Source organism: Pipistrellus kuhlii, unplaced genomic scaffold (genome assembly GCF_014108245.1).
Source record: "Pipistrellus kuhlii isolate mPipKuh1 unplaced genomic scaffold, mPipKuh1.p scaffold_m20_p_18, whole genome shotgun sequence".
In the NCBI taxonomy this organism is placed as follows: Eukaryota; Metazoa; Chordata; class Mammalia; order Chiroptera; family Vespertilionidae; genus Pipistrellus; species Pipistrellus kuhlii.
In genome coordinates, this window is record NW_023425493.1 from 22,682,655 (window position 1) to 22,695,399 (window position 12,745).

General features: G+C 38.2%; 1 protein-coding gene and 1 long non-coding RNA gene across 12 annotated transcripts in view; one reads left to right on the forward strand and one right to left on the reverse strand.

Annotated features, from left to right (window-relative positions):
- Positions 1 to 12,745, reverse strand: part of DNM3 (dynamin 3) — a 358,762-nt gene that overhangs the window by 183,265 nt on the left and 162,752 nt on the right. The window lies entirely within an intron of this gene.
- On the forward strand, positions 1,750 to 8,972 carry LOC118721295. The gene is made up of 2 exons (XR_004988690.2): positions 1,750 to 5,406; positions 6,937 to 8,972. It is a non-coding gene; the product is annotated as an uncharacterized LOC118721295 (long non-coding RNA).

The following is a 12,745-nucleotide window of genomic DNA, read 5'->3' on the forward strand; positions in this document are numbered from 1 at the left end:
CTTTAGATTAAACTTGATCACAGATTAGCGTTCCCAACACTATAAGTAAGTGTGAGCTCTTTGAGGGCAGGAATCATACCTCCTTAAACTTCATTTATTTATTTTTTGAATCCTCACCCGAGGATACTCTTTTCACTGATTTCCCAGACAAAGTGGAATAGAGGAAGGAGGATGGGAGAGAAATATCAATGTGAGAGAGACATGTCCTATATGCACCTTGACCGGAGGTAGGCAGTGAACCCACAACTGAAGTACATGCCCTTGACTGAGAATCAAACCTGAGACCCATCCGTCCATGGGCCAGTGCTCCAACCCTTGAGTAAAAACCAGCAGGCAGGGCCTATCTGCTTAAATGTTATATGCCCAGTTCCTGGCACTGTGACGAGCACATGAGTAGGCAGCAGGAAGAAATACTAGTTGAACTATTTGGAGGAAAGATAAATCTAAAACACTCTGAACAATTGCATGCCCAGTGAGACAGGCTCACATGCTAACGGGACACAATCTATAATACTTGTTTCTGCAGAAAAATCTCTTACACTCCTTCCAAAGGAGGAAGGATTACATTCGAGTTCCTTGAATACATTATAAAAAAAAAAAAAAAAAAAAAAAAAAAAAAAAAAAAAAAAACCCTGTTTGAGAAAGGGATCTCTCCCCTGTTTGAGAAAATACAGATGAGTGAACCAAGATGAAATCATGGAGCAGTCTGATCAGAACCACCTTTCATCTGCCTTACCCAAAATTTCCAAGGCACGTTTCGTCGATATAAATAGCAGAGGGCAGGGGAAGGGCTTCCGCTATGGTGGCAGAATTGAGCCCGCACCTGGAAGCCGGGGCTCCTGGCCGGTGACTGTCCCTCTGGCTCCTGGCTCCTCTTGGATGGCTTGTGAAGAAACAGACCCTCAACAAGGATGGAAGTGGTATCCACATGGAATAGGACTACTCTGTTGTGTGTATGTACTCACATTTGCCCTTTTCAGTCTTCTTCTACGGGGGGCTGAGGCACCCTGGGCTTGCTCAAGCACTAGGCCCGGAAGACACAAGGATGGAAGCTGAAGAACAGGGACACGCGAGGCAATCCTTCGGATTCCCATGGATGGTTTCAATCTCTCTGTGAAGGATGTACCTGAGGCTAATCTCCCCAATTCCATCTTAAACTGCTGGATAACTCACTCGTATCTTATTTCATCTTCCTCCCAAGGTAAAAGGGGCTGGTGATAACTCCTGGGAAAAGCAAGTGCTTTAAGACAGTTCTCCCTTGAAGCTTTTTTGGAATATTCAGCCCAGAGTACTTAAAGAGAGCTATATTTTTTCTGCTTCTAAAAAATATCACAGGAGGCCAGCAGCCATGACTTGCGTTGGCTGTAATTGTTTAGAGAACGCTAAGTCTCTTAGTTGGGCTACTCAAATTAAATGTGGAAGCTACCGAGGAATTTTCTCACATTTTGATCTTGGGAAGGGCAATTAATCAAGGTCGCATAAGAGGGCCTCTAACTTGAATCAGAATTCTGTGATGAGAGAGTCAGGTCTGCACACTCGGAACAGTCACCCTGTATATATAATTGAAAACATAAAGGACAGGAGAAGAAAAGGAGATGCCTGTGGGCTGATATATAACCTTTGGTCAAGCAGTATTTGGCAAATTTCAACAAATTTAGTCGAGCAGAGATAAAACCAGCAGCAGAACCCCATGAGAACAAAACAAAAAGTGGTCACGCAGAGTTGGGGATAGCCAGTGGGAGACAACGCCGGACCTAACAGCGTGGATCTCTCTACTGGAGGCAGCGTGGTGGGACCCTGAAGTCATCATTTCGTGGTGGAGGCTGGCAATCCTAACTTCCCAGTTTCCTTAGGTCAAGCTATAGCACAGCGTTCGGAGCAGCAGCCAGTGTCACCGAGGGAAAGGAGGAAGGCCACATGTGGAACTAATTACTCATGGAGAGGCCATGACAAAGAACATTTCTCCAGACTTTTCATGGGGGCTTCACTTTCAGGAAGTTGCTATAATTACTGTTCAAGTCTAGAGCAGCCTTCAAGCCGCTGACAGATCCAGCAGAGGAGGAGGAGGAGGAGGAAAAGGAGGTGGAAGAGGAGGAGGAGGAGGAGGAGGAGGAGGAGGAGGAGGAGGGACAACAGAGAGAGAGGGGGGAAAATGAACTTATCTGCCCTTTTTGACGAGTGAAACACCAGGAAATAAAGTACCACAGGAAAGCACAGGCGTGTACACAGACACACACACACACACACACACACAAAAAAAAAAAATTCCTAAGGAGCCCTGGCTTCTAGCGCTCTGCTTTCTGTTTACTTTCTTATCTACCCCTGTGTCTTCAAGTGACTTTCTAGCCCAGATCAGACAGCAAATTTGTCCCACTCCGCTGACTCCCTTTCAGTTGGCCACAGCAGAACTGTACATCTCAACTCTTTTTTTTTTACAGCTTTTCCATACTGGGGCCCACTTCCTGCCCAGTTGAGGGGAAAAATCTGGCCTGAAGATGAAATGACTGTTTAACATTACACCAGAACATCTGGTACCATTTTACGCACAGACCCATGTCTGAGAGCAGGCGATGTCTAGCGGTCTCTCCAGCGGCACAGCGCATACCCAAACCTCCCCAGGGTGACATCATCCCATATATGGACTCTCCAGCCCAGCCCTCCCCCTTTTCCTGGTCCTAAATTCATTGCCAGTTCCCCAGTCCGCAGCAAATGTGCCACGTCAAGACTGAAAATCACAGCCCTGGAGTGGGGCTCAGTCAGTGCAGCAAGGCTCCAGGGGGGGGAAGAGCCGAATGCAAACTGTTCCCAGGGACCGAGAGAGGATTTTTAAGGGCCCAGATGGAAGCTTCTGGAGCTCCTGCCCCGTCGGCCCAGTGTTCAGACTACCTGTTCAGGACGATGCCGTTGTACAGTAGTCTGCACATTGGTTAGACTGGGCAAGGCACAGCAACGCCCTGGACGGCCGGGACCGGAGTGGCTGCTTCCGAGGAGAGGACGTTCGTTGGCTCCTCTTTTGTGTCTCATACCCAGTGTTTCTCTCCACAGGTTTTACACTGTAGGGGACCGAGGAGCCCTCGGGGACGCCGCTGGGAAGAGACGGCTGGCTCCGGGGAAGACCTGCGGGTAAGGCCCTCTTGCCGCTCACCTGGGCTGAGGCCGGGAGAGCTGAGGTGGGAACCGATGATTTGTGTCACCTGCGAAACGGGCATTTGTGTGGCCAAGAGCTATCATACGTTTACAGGAAAAGGGCAGGCGGGGTTGCGGTGCATAGTGATTTACTATTAGGTTCCTCGCTTTCTGGAGATGTATACGCATTTTCTTAAGCTTAAAGATTTTTCCACTTCGATATGAAATACAAAGACTCCAAACACTAACAATAGTTGGAGGTGGCTGGTTTGCAATGGGTGAAAGGAATAATTCAGAGACTTAAAAACCTGTTGAATGAGGGCTGTGCTGTCACTTGAAGATCCCAGAATTGGTTCCATTTTTGCCCCAAAGTAAAGAATACTTGCAATGTTTACAATGCTGTGTGGAATAGTGCTTTTCTGAAATTTTGCTTATATAAGATAAATACCAAAAATAACAGGATCTAACAATAAAAGAGTAGGCTGCCAAGTTTTTTTGCCCACCAGACCACGCAGATGGGACTTGCCCAGAAAAGAGCGCCAACCCAGAACTATTGAGTCAGCAACTGAATAAACTGGGAAATAAAAGCCTCTGTCTTCAGCTATCCCATATATAGCCCTGGGTGGGTTTTTTTTTTTTTTTTTTTTTTTTTTTCTGTTGTTGTTGTTGTTGTTTTAAAATCCAAGAATGGTTGATAAAATTGCTGGTCAGCTGAGCCCTCATGCCTAGGTTTTACAACGTGTCTACGTCTCCAAGAATTTAAAATGATAAGGTACTTTGTCTAGAAAGCCACTGATAAAAAAGGAATTTGTAAACGAAGGCAAAAGTTTTTCTTGGTCAGTTTCCAGCTGTCCTGGAGGTGAAGGAGGGAGAAGAAGGTGGGAGGAAGGAAAAGTGAATGAAATCCCAACAGAGAGAATAATATAGAAAGTCTGGGCTGCAATATGATCCACAATGAATTTCAGAGGTGGGTCCCGTAAGGAAAGTTCTGGAAAAATGGTACTGCCTCGCCCCTCATTCCTTCAACCCCCTATTTATAGCAACCGCCAAATAATTCTATATAATGAAAAATCTGTTCTATAGACTTAAATCCAAAACATTAATATAATCTCTTTTGTCCTCCCTTAAATTCTTTAAAGTTACAGTGGTTATATTTTCTAAGTTATATTTTCAACAATTCAAAATTGTCACACATTCTCCTTTGCATAACAGTTTATTATAAAAGGTTCCACATGTTATCTTTTGTCAAAATGATTTATTTTTAAATTTACCCTTTTGATCGTCCTAAAACTGGTATTAAAAAAACAAACAAACACAGGTTTTCTCTCCTATTCATGATTTTTAGTTAAAATATTATGAAAAGGGAGAAATTTAGCTATCTTCTCCACTTAGAAGATATGATTTGTTTTCTAGTGTGACTTAGAGGTTTCCATATTATTTTTCATTGAACAAATGAGATTTTTAAAATCTATAAAGTTTCTACTACATAGGAAAATTGAAAAGAAAAACTATGAGATAACTTACCAGAGGTTATTTTTTTAAGAAATGTATTCTACTAATGTATACAGTTAGCAAAGAAGAAAGTTATAAGGTACTGTAGTAATGTTTAAGATGTCTCAAATTTTGAGGGTGTTTTTGTGAGGAGGTTTTTGTTTTGTTTTTTCTCTGTAGAAATGATTGAATTTTATAACTTACTTTCAATTCATGTTTATTTAAGTGTTTTTTTATTATTGTGAAATGGCTTTTTTTTTTAATTTCAAAGAAACTAACCACCATCAGTACCTCACCTATTTCCTCTCTCAGGATGGCTTTTAGTTTGCAGACGAAGGGGACCCGAGGGTGTCCTTGGCGTAAGTACAGGAGTAGAGACAGAAGAATAAATCTGTATGGGGGGAGCCGAGGGGCCCCTAGATGTGCTTGGAGTCCCGATTATCCATTTTTGATGCCAAGTTTTAACAAATGAAAAGGAATAATACTTTTTTTTTTTAACTGGCATGAGCTCAATGCAAGATCAAAAAGCAAAAGCTCACTCTGTAAACCTCTGCTCACTGAAGGCAGCATGGTAGCGTGTGCACTGGGACATACACGGGCACGTATGCAAACTTTTAGTGTAAACTCAATTTATTTCCAGGGTAGAATAACGCTTACTTTTATTTTGATATTATTATACTTTGTGAGGAGACATACAAATATTTTAGGGATCATGGGATCTATTCCAGAGAAAACTAACCCAACAGAGATCATCTTCGACTAAAACTGCTCGTGGATATGATGGGAAGTGTAAGTATCAAAATTAAACACTGTATATCATCAGAAAGAGAAAATGGTCTGTGGAGTCTGTCCAAAGCCGCAATGCACAGAAACTGAGTAGCTATTTTTCATTTCAGTGTGTGAATGATGGATAAGTTAGACGAGGTTTGGGGTTAGAATTTCCTGCCATCTAAGAGAAAGGAAATTCAGAGCTTTAGCTTTCAACACATTTTCTTAATTGGAAGAGGATCAATAGGAAACAGTTTATTTACATTTTCAAGGCGCCCCCCCCCTTTTTTTAAACCATAGATCTCCAAATCCAAGAAGGTTTGTGACAAAATTTCACACTGATCATTTTCGTGTAATTAGTCAATAGATTTAATGCCCTTCCTGCTTGGCTTTCAGGCCTTCCACCCAGATAATGTGTTTATGTTTTTGAAAGACCAAAATATACTATCGCCACCCCCCACCCCCACCTCTCGCCTACAGACCACCCAAGTTATTCGCTCTGTGGGAAAGAGTGCAGGCATAAAATCCCGACTGATAGAATTTTTTTTTTTCCTTTTTCTCGTTGAAGTCATAAAGCTGTTACTGTAAGGAAATAAAGTAAAATACAATTGGAAATATAAAAAGTCCACTGATCCATCAGCGTCATCCTTAAGGAAAGAGAGAGGAGCCAAAGCTCTCAGCTCCTAGACAGGAGATCTGCTATTTAAAAACAACCCACTTTTCTTTTCTCCAAAGAGAATATCCCACCCATGACAACGAAGTCCAAATACGTAAAAGACCAGCACTCAGAAATCCCAGCTTAAAATAACCAAAGGTCAGGCTTACCCTGAGAGGAAACAGAAATTTCTGAGCAAAGATGAAAACTTTCTTGCTTTCTTTCTATCTTTTTACCTGGGTTTGCTGCTACTTGTGCAGACAGAAATAATTACCCATTTTTTGAAGAATTTAAATGTTTTAATTAATATAAATAATGAAATCAAATGAGGAAAATAATTAAATCTTCATTTTGATTTTTTTTTTTTTTTTAACTTATAACAGCCAGTTTCCTGCAGTTGCTTTGGTTTAATGTTGCAATTAAAGACTTGGAACATAATTATTTTCATGCATTTTTTTTCCTTAATAAATGAAAGACCAAAAAAGAACTAAAGGGTAGTATGACCTTATTAAAAATTACATTGCATGATAATAATGTACATACAGTTTTTTTCATATTTTAGCTATTATTTTAAGTGATATTCAAATTTTAATGTTTATAGTTTGGAAGACAGAAAAACACTCTTAGCTATTTTTTCAACCTTTCATCTTTTTAACATGGCTATGAGGTATGCAGATGCCACACACTTACTATAAGTGTGTTTTAAAAATCTATTAGAAAAATAAACTATCCAAAAGTCTTAAGAGCAATCATTTTTCGGCAAGATTTCCCCACCCTGAAAAACAGTTATGGATTTTCAGGATCTGAGATTTTGGGGCATCTTGGTTTACTAGAATTGTTTTTCCCCATTAAAAGAGAACATATGAACTCACAAATTTTTCTTTCTGTTTTTCCAGGTTACATCATTCCTTAATTGAGCAGAGTTAACTGGATCAAAGTATTTATGTGAGAGAGAGAGAGAAAGCTATACCGAATTACAGTAATTTTTAATTTCTACAAATATGCTCTTTGTAAGGGAAATCACTCTATAAATATTTTCTGTTGCCCTGAATGCAGCAACGATAACAAAATAGTTGCTTGAGGTATTTGTTTTCCCATACTCTGACCTTGTGATTGTTTAACGGCAGCCAAGTTCACTGATGTTTTTGATTTTGTTAAGGAAAAACAGACAAAAGTCTTCTACTCAGAAGTGATGACCAGAAACAGAATCAGACATTTATTTTCTTGAAATTAAATAAATGGAAACTTGCACTTCTCAACTCTTTGTTAAAGCTGTAGCACATCTAATCATAATCACTTCATAAAGGTTGAGCTGTGTACAAAACTCATTTTTTCATAGCCTCTAAAAACTCTTTCATTCTCCATAAAGTTTCTATCTGCTACTTCTCTCAGAATTTTACAGTGAACAGGAAATACACTATTTATTTTCTTTAAAATTATTTGGTAAAAAAAATCCTAATTATACACTCCTTAGACAATAATGCTTTTGTTGTTGTTTTAAGAAATCCCACTTATTGTCATTTTGACTATCTGGTGGTTTTGTTGTTTAAAGGGAAGGATATGAATTGATCATTTATTTTAAAAGAGCCAGTAGAGTTATTTTTGACTCACCAGAATTAAATTTTCTATCTATATATTTAAAACCATCATTCTTTCTCTCAGACGGAAATTATAAGGAAATATTCTAAAGGGCCTGGTTTTACTTTTTGGATATGAAATGCAGTTTCATTTTCTGTGTTTAAGGTATTATTTTGTAACTGCAGTGCACTAACAAGATCCAAACACAATCTGAGTGAGCATCTCAGTGGCCAAGAGCGGTGTAGTTTATATCCTTTTGATTCATGGCAGGGCACTACGGTTAATTAAGCGGAGGACTTAAGCTCACAACTGCTTTTGATTTGGTCTTCACATCCATACTTAAAAAGCTGCATTAAAAAGGATATGAGAAATTTAAATACGTTCCTGTTGCTTAATAAAGTATTGGTATAAATACAATACAACCTGTGAAAAATCCCAAAGGTCGGCTGGTTGAACTGCCAAATACATTAGGCTCATTAATTACTTTTAAAATGGCTGCCATTTCCATGTAAATGATAAGTTTCTTTTTCGTGGAGAAGGTTATGGTACTTATCTACTACAAGAAACATGTATAAACATGTTTTTATCTTTAACTTCAGTATTAAAATATGCAGAGTTTGGGGAAGAGGAAAAACATCTGGTTCAATTACTCTGAACTCTGACTGCATTATGGGCCAGTAATAACATGAAATGGAGTTAAGAATAAACCTGGTGTTTAATCTTTTTTTTTTGTTTGTTTGTTTGGTTTTGCCTTAAAATTTCAACATGAGTTTTCTGTCAAGTCAATGGTTCATGTTAGCACATTGGGAACAAATGTATAAGTGTACTTTCTGAATAAAGTTGAAAGTCTAACTTGTTTTTAGCTCCATAATGTTTTAATGTTTAATTCTATTGTGTGTTTTTCTCCCTTTCCCCTTGACCCTCCAAATTCACCAAATCTGGAAAACAGACTGACCGTATCTGCCCATGAGCAAAGGAAACCTGAAGGAACCAAGGGCCTGGCTGGACGGAGTTGTCATGTGTCTGCCTGTCTACACTTGCTGTGCAGAACATCCGCTCACCTGTACAGCAGGCACAGACAGGCAGTCACATGACAACCCAGCCTGAATGACAACCAGCCATTGAAAGAAAGCAGCCCTCACACCATAGCATCTACACCAAGAGCTACAACCAAAATGAGGGATTCGGGGGGGAAGGCCTGGGTGTTTCATCTGTTGGTTTAATACTTAACTCGTATGTATTATTATTATTATTACTATTTTATTATTATTCTCTTTTGATTCAAATATTGAAACCCAAAATAAGTAAAGTGAGTAGTGCCTCTGAAATATAATAAAACCCATTTCTGAAAACACTCATGTGCTCTCTATAGTTCTCTTTTCCTAACTGTTGTCAGTAAATTACTGCCCTTGACATTAATTACACACAGCTTGGCAGCACCCTGTGATCAATATAACAAAACACAGAACTTGCTAGTCTGATGCTTGACAAAGCATAAGTGATCCCAATAATTCTACTCCAAAGAAACAAATTTTATTTTCTTTATCATGGCTGTTTAAGAGTGAGGGACAAAAGAAAAAGAGGGAAGAAAAAAATATCCCCGGGGGTCATGAATCTTGAGTTACACTCAACCAGTCTGCACCTGGGTGGAACATAACGAAAATAATATTTGTTTCCAATGTAATTTTCAAATGCATTAAAATAGTTGCTTCTCCTTTTGGAAAGTATATAAGGTTAACATTGAATCTCTGATATGCCTGAGTGTCATGATAGGTATGCATAGATTTACTGCTGTGACATTGTTTAATTAAGAAGGAGCTTACACCACTATAGTTCCAAGGGTGGAGTGCATGAGGCCAGTGCACTCCCTTGGAATACACACTCCCATTCACTGTACACTTCCAAACTCTCAAGATATTCAGGCAATTTCATTATTGTTTAAAAAAAACAAAAGGGAAAAAAAGGCAAGGACACGGATTAATGGATTATACAATGTATATTTTGCCACATCTTTTGAGGAAATGTCAAAACATCAGTTTACACCCTGTGAACTGGAGTCAAATGATCAGATTAAAAAGTGGGGAAATGGGTAAAATTAGAAATTTTTCTGTTTTGGTTTCCTTCACTAAACTGCTTTAACTGCAGTATTTAAAGTCAATTTTCATTTTTTCTTAGAAAGGTTCTAGTGAAGCTCTAGAAAAAAGTGTAACACAAGGCAATCCCAAATTTTTCTGGTTTCAGTCTAATTAAACATTTTAAGCATATGCTTTGGACAAAAGCAAACTTTTTATTCAGTATTTCATTTTTAAAATGAAACATTTAGTCTTAGCGCTAAAAACCCCATGAGGTTCAAAATTTCTACAATTTCATATTTTACCAAATCTGACACTATAGCTTCCATTTTTTAAAAAAAATATTTTTTTTGATTGGGTAAAATTATGAAGTAAATATATAATTAAGGTTAAATTCTTTCATTTAACCATCGGTCCTAAGCAAAGATGTCATCTGCAAAATATTTGTGCAAAGAAAGTTTTCACCTTACAGAAAAGTCCCAGGACCACAATATAGAGTATTAAATAATAGTTCACAAAATGTAAAAAATAAACTGGAAGGCAATATCAAAACGTCTTAGAGAACATTTACATAGTACCACCCAATTTGAAATTCTTTCTATAACCTGCAGCCAAATGCTGACAGGAGTCCACCCACAAATCATTCTCCGGGACCCCACAAGGCAGCTCCGGGCACGCCTGAGGCTCTCCAGAGGACACATAGCTGGGTCAGAACATACAGGGACTGTTCCATTCCGCCCGACTCCAAAGGGAGTGCCAGGAGGCCAGCAGAGTCATCCTGTGTGAGCCGCTACGGATAACATTTAACATAACCTCATGCCTAACACCGTGGCTTTACATTTTTTATATGGCTCTCAAAAAAAATATGCTTGAAAGAATGCTATTTATATTTAAGTTCATTATATGATGCACATTTGAAAACGTTACTTTTCTAGAAAAGGACCATAGGAAGGTTAATATTGTTCTTCCAGTATACATTTTCAAGTTAGGACAAATAACACATTTAGGGGAGTGGTGTGAGCCTATACATATTTTATTAAATTTGAAATAGCATCTGCCATTATGCTTTGTTGAATACTACTATATGTTTTTTAAAGTCATAAATCTTTAGATAATGCCAGAACTTGGAAATGTTTATATGAAATAATCCTACATTTAAAAGCCTAACATGATATAGCTTATGTATGTGGAAAAACACACATAACTATGGTCAAGAAGAATTTCAAGTAATGTAAATGTTTTAAAGTTCAATATCTGTTGGGACTGTTTTTTTGTTTTTGTTTTGTTTTTTGGTAAAAAGATATCTAAGTTTTGGCTAACTCAAACAACTCAGTGAAGATTGTGAACAGTGTCACAGGGTTATTCCTGACCTCCTCACCACAGGCAGCATGCAGACCTGGCAGGAAAGGCAGGATCTTGATCATATAAGTGAAAATGGAACGACCTGAGAATTTCAATAACTTCTTGGCCTCACAGCACTGGCCATCCTGGGATATAGCTGTCATTTTATTTCCTATTACTGAACGTACATTTGTCATCTGTTACAGCTACATAATAAAAACAATACTAACTAAATATCCCTATAAGGGAATTATATAATCTCCTTATCAAGCTATCCAAACACTTCAACCCACAAAAATGAGGCCTGTAATTTTTTGAGTCTGAAGAATGTTCTTATTTTAATGCAGATTTTGGCCTCTATTCAACAGTGTATGGTTAGTACATTTCCACTGGAAACACTTCTGTTGCTCTACCCTACTTCCCTAAGAGTATTCCATTATGATTTTAATCTTCATGTTGAACTATAAAAATTGAACAAATATTGGCTATGTGCTATTATTCATAAAATAGTCCCCTTCAGAGATTTTTAATTATCGTGTACACATTTCTCATTGATATTTAAAAATAAGGTTCTTTTCTTCTTCATTCAGAATTTCTTATTTTCCCAAAATTCGTAGTTTAGATGCATTTTTAAAAATTCATAGTTTTCCAAATATAATTTTAAAGTATTCATGTATACAAATACCATAACCCAAAATCCTTTTGATGTGACAGTTTCTATTTTATTCCCATAACTTGCCATTTTCTAAATTCCTCCCTAGAATTGTGCAGAGATACCAATGTCTGGATGTATGAAAGCGACGTTGTCAAATTTGTTTTCTGCTTAAATGGTCTTCCATCCAGGAAGCCATACAGTCAGAAGAAGGAAAAAAAAAAATTCATTAACCTTCAATGATGAAAATTAAGAAAATTATCTCTCATTGTAATTTTACCCTGCATTTCAATAATTTAGTTAAGGCACTTGAGACAGCAGAACATGGTGAATTATTGTGTTGCAATTCTTTATTCATTTGCTCAATCACATATTCACAATTGATATTTACTTAGTGCCACCTATCAGTGTCATACCCCCTGGTGGGACAGTGAACAAGACAATGGCTCCTGGTCTTAGGAGGCTTACAGGTTAGCAGGAACTTAAACATTTATCCAATACTTAGCACATGTGACGAGTTGTCACATCAATGTCACCTTCTGGAAAAAAAATCTTAAAATAATTCCCCAATCCAGTTTTGTCCTCCTCCAACATATTCTTTACAAATATGTAAAGGATCTATAAAAAACTCAAATAATGCTATGAGACTCTCCAGCTTTCAAACTTCAAAGGTTTCTCATCATTTTCAGGATCAAAATCCTTAATCTTTAAACAACTCTTTATAAAGAGTCCTTTTCTCTCTTTGTTCCAATCACACCAGATTTACTTCAGTTTCTTAAAATTCATCAAGCTTAATCTTGCCTCAAAGTATCAACACAAACCTTCTCTGACCACACAACTGAATCTCCCCCACACTGGAACCCCCATCACTGGATTTATTTTCACACACTGGCATCTGCATCTGTTTTCCTGTTTGTTTATATGTTTTATTGGGGGAAGAACCTTCATGAGGGCAGGTACCATGAATTCCCTGCTAACCCTCTGTACACTGTGATTAGGAGAGTGTCTGGTACATAACGGCTGTTCAGAGAATATTTGTTGGGAAGTGTTCAGGTAACTAAG